At 48.2% G+C, this 4,116-nt stretch overlaps 1 long non-coding RNA gene across 3 annotated transcripts in view; it reads right to left on the bottom strand.

Moving 5' to 3' along the window:
- Nucleotides 1-1,323: 1,323 nt before the first annotated feature.
- The window catches only part of LOC105887450, a 14,433-nt gene continuing 11,640 nt past the window's right edge, over nucleotides 1,324-4,116 (bottom strand). For all 3 annotated transcript variants that reach the window (XR_001161498.2, XR_001161499.2, XR_002774604.1), the window contains 2 exons: nucleotides 3,172-3,370; nucleotides 1,324-2,423 (listed from right to left, as the gene is read on the bottom strand). This is a non-coding gene — a long non-coding RNA (uncharacterized LOC105887450). The remainder of the gene's footprint in view (nucleotides 2,424-3,171; nucleotides 3,371-4,116) is intronic.

The raw sequence follows: 4,116 nt of genomic DNA, 5'->3' as shown, positions 1-4,116 counted from the left end.
GTTTTTAACAACAAAGTGAGGGAGCGACAACACAGAAGACTGAGAATTCCCCAAGCAGGGACTTCCCCAACCACCTGGGTCCAGAGACAAAGGGAGAAATGGCATGAGAAATTCACATGCAGAGTTTCTATGAAAAAATCTGCTAAGACTTGGAGAGACAGACACTGTATCTGCCTGTAGCAAGGTAGATAGGTGCTACCCTGACTTGAAATCTCAGGAGATTTTTATTAAGATTTTAGGGTATGTGTTACAGAATGAAGAAGTAAAGAGTTAATAGTCTCACAACTCAATCAGGTGGTCTTTTGACAATGAAAAAGCTCATCAGGGTGGAGGCACTAAATCATAGCACAATTCTCAAGGGCAGAAGTAAGTAGGTAAAACAGTTGCCTTAGGGAATAGGAGAGGAACAGTAAGTAAGGTTACAGTCTTCAGACTAGGTTGTTCAGCTCAAGGGTAATCCCCTTCTAACTGTGCTGATATCCTGTCTCCCCTAAGCTGCTGAATTTTACTCAGATGTCCCCAAATTAGTTTTCTGTCTATTCTGGTGAACATTCCAACCTCCCCTGCCCCTGCCACCATAGGCAAGCTGAGCAGCAGCGGGGAGGCTGAGCCCCAGTACTGTTCCTAGGTGCATCCTTTGGAATATCAACCTGCATTGTATTTCTACTCACAAAATTTAATTTCTTTTTTTTTTTTTCCTTTTTTTGAGACAGAGGCTCAAGCTATCACCCTGGGTAGGGTGCCAGGGTGTCACAGCTCACAGCAACCTCAAACTCTTGGGCTTAAGAGATTCTCTTGCCTCCTCCTCCCAAGTAGCTGGGAGGCTCCCACAACACCTGGAGATATATATATATATACATTTTTTTTTTTTTTGGTTGTAGTTGTCATTGTTGTTTGGCAGGCCTGGGCTGGATTCAAACCCACCAACTCTGGTGTATATGGCTGGCACCCTAGTCACTGAGCAATAGGCACTGAGCCTTAATTTCTTTTAATATTCATGAAGCCATCTATTTTCTCTTGAGTGAGTTTGGTAACTCTCTTTCAAGGAATTTGTCCATTTTTTTTCTAAGTTGTAAAATGTATGAACATAAAATTGTAATATTCTTTTTGAGACAGAGTGTCACTATGTCACTTCAGTAGAGTGCTATGGCATCACAGCCCACAGCAATCTCATACTCTTGGGCTTAAGTGATTCTCTCGCCTCAGCCTCCCAAGTAGCTGGGACCACAGGCACCTGCCACAACACCTGGCCATTTTTCTGTTGCAGTTGTCATTGTTGCCTAGCTGGCCCAGGCCAGGTTCAAACCTGCCAGCCTCAGTGTATGTGGCTGGCTCTGTAACCACTGTGCTATAGGTCCCGAACCAAACTGTAATATTCTTTATTACCTTTTAATATCTATAGGCTCTGTAGTGATGTCCCCTCTTTCCTTCCTAATATTGGGTATTTGTATTCTTGGTTAGTTTGATCAGAAATTTGTCAATTATATTAATATTTTCATAGGAACAACTTTGATTTTCTCAATTAACTTTTCCTATTGCTTTTCAATTTTCTATTTCATGGAATTCTGCTCTTATCTTTAATGTTTTCTTCCCTCTGTGCGCTTCACATTCAATTTTCTTCTTTTTCTTTTTCTCTTTAAGGAAAATACGCCTCACCCTAGAGGCATATATTGCTAATTTCCTTTTTTAATATAAGCATTTAATGCTATAAATGTTCCTTTAAACACTGCTGTAGTCGTACCACACAAAGTTCATATGTTGTATTTTAATTTTCATTCAATTCAATATATTTTATAATTTCTCTTGCTTTTAGTCATTCCTCTATGGTAGTCAGATGGCCCTGGGCAAGTGTGATAAACATGGAATAGGGGAAGCACACAGGAAGGAAACACCACCTGGGAGTCTGTGATTCTACAGTCAGTATTCTGGCTAAAACCCACATTGCCCCAGGCCAATTCCCAAAGAGCAATTTAAAGGAGACAAGATGAATCAGAATTCATCAGGCCATCCAGAATGTCCCTTTCCAGTTTAGCCCCTCTTGGACTGCCCTGCCTGGCATGGCAGTAAGGCCCTGATGCTAAGGTATCTCCTGGTGTCCAAGGGCCACTTAACACATGGTCCAGGAAGAAGGACATTTTGCCTCTGTGGCTCTGTGTCCACTGGCCCAAGACAATGATGATAATGATCATGAAGCCCTCACTATTCTCCAGGGACAGGGAGTTAGTACTTTATAATCATTGTCTCCCCTAAGCCCATAATATTTCTTTCAAAGTAGAGAGTATTATGAGTCCTTAACCAACCCTTACCACCTCTAACCAATCCTTGTTACCTTGCCAGGAAGGTCATGTGTCAGACCAGAAGTGCAGGTAGGAGTCTTCACGGGTTGGTTGAGAGAGGTATTTCCAGATCTCAGGTAACACGAGCTGTATGAAGGAATTAATCGAGGAGTGAGGATGGGATGAATCATCTGGCTCCAGGCATAGGTCAGATTCACCATGCCTGCTCATCCCTATTGCTTTCCCTCCAATCTAGAACATGAGCAGGCATTCTGTTTCTGATCCAAGAGACAAGGATGCTTTTGAAGAGAAATGCCAAGTTCCAAGCTGTAGCTTCATCCCACAGCCAGGCACGACCCTGGCATAAGAGCTGACTCTGCCCCCCAGGCTGCAGCAATGCAGGGTGCTGGCTCCTACACCAACCACGCCCTAGGCCCCTATTTATTCCTGATGCAAGGAAAGGAAATATGAGAGAGAGTGAGGGGAAGAAGCAGGCACCCGGAGACCTGCCTCTGTATGTTGGGGGTTGCAGTTCACAGGGCCACCTGTGGACACAGCCATAAGGCTCTACCTCCACCCTAGCTTGTCCCATTCTGGGGTACCATACTGAGTCCTTTACCATGAGCCCTATGGGCTGCAGGTACCCCCACACAGGGTGCTGATAGGGGAGGGGCTGGAGGGCCCAAGCCACAGGTGCCTTTGCCCCACCCCACGCCACATCAGGCCCCCTGCAGTGTCCTTCCGGCACCCTTCTTGCTGCATCTAGAGTAGGCTTTGCGCTGCTCCTGATTTTCTCCAAGATGCAGAAATTGCCAGTGGCGCCATGTTCTTATACCAAATTAGACACACTTAACTCAAGTGCCTGCTGCCAAGCCTGCTACAGGGGCTGACTCACCCTCCTGATGCCACTTGAAATCCACAGGCAGCCTCACCCTTGGGCCCCACCTTCCATCCAAGGCTCTACTGAGGGCCTCCCTTTGGCAGGGGCCCTTGTCAAGGGAGTGGGGAAGGGGGAGCAGCATCTGAGGAGGAAGCTACCACAGCAGAATCTCACCAAGACTGCGCGTGACTGGCTCGTGCTGCTGTGAGAAGCCCTGGGCATGAGGAGAAGGCATCAGCCAGGTCCAATTCAGAGCTGCCCACACCAGGGCCCCTGGGGTACCTAGGGTCCCCTCCTGAATCCCCTCTGTTTGCCTCCTTGGACAGTCCAAGCAAGGTTATCGCCAGGGATCAAGTCCCAGGGGAGGCAGGCAGTGTCCCAGTCCCAGGACAGCCCACTGAGGAGTGGTCTCAGACCAGGTCAGGTGCCCGAGGGATGGTCTCAGACTAGGTCAGGTGCCCAAGGGGTGGTCTCAGACTGGGTCAGGTGCCCTGTTGCAGGTCTCGGGGCCACTGGCTTCCCCTCTCTGGGCCATGCTTCCTCCTTCACGAGCCTGTATTTGGCATGAACCAGACCTCCCTGCTCCCACCGAGGCTCCTGCTAGGACCTGACCCCACAACAGATACACAGATGCTTCGAGAGCCTCTGCTGTATCTCCTCCATCAGACTGAGTTGCTCTGCTGAGAACTGCACTATCACCGCCCCCAGGGAGCCCCAGAGTCATGGATGGAGAGGCAGAGGGCTTTGGGGCTGGAAGGATTTGGGGACAAGATCCACTCAAATTCAGGCCTCCACCCCACCACTCTCTGGCTGTGTGAACTCAGGCAAGTTTCTGACCCTCTTTGAGCCTTGGTTTCCTCCTCCACCATAACATGGGAATGATCATTGAAACATCACTGGGGGCTCGGCGCCTATAGCTCAACCGGCTAAGGCGCCAGCCACGTACACCTAAGGTGGTGG

This window comes from Otolemur garnettii, unplaced genomic scaffold (assembly GCF_000181295.1).
Source record: "Otolemur garnettii isolate 467f Iridium unplaced genomic scaffold, OtoGar3 scaffold00087, whole genome shotgun sequence".
Taxonomy (NCBI): Eukaryota; Metazoa; Chordata; class Mammalia; order Primates; family Galagidae; genus Otolemur; species Otolemur garnettii.
Note: the sequence above shows the minus strand (reverse complement) of the source record. Positions and strands in the feature narration are given on the sequence as shown.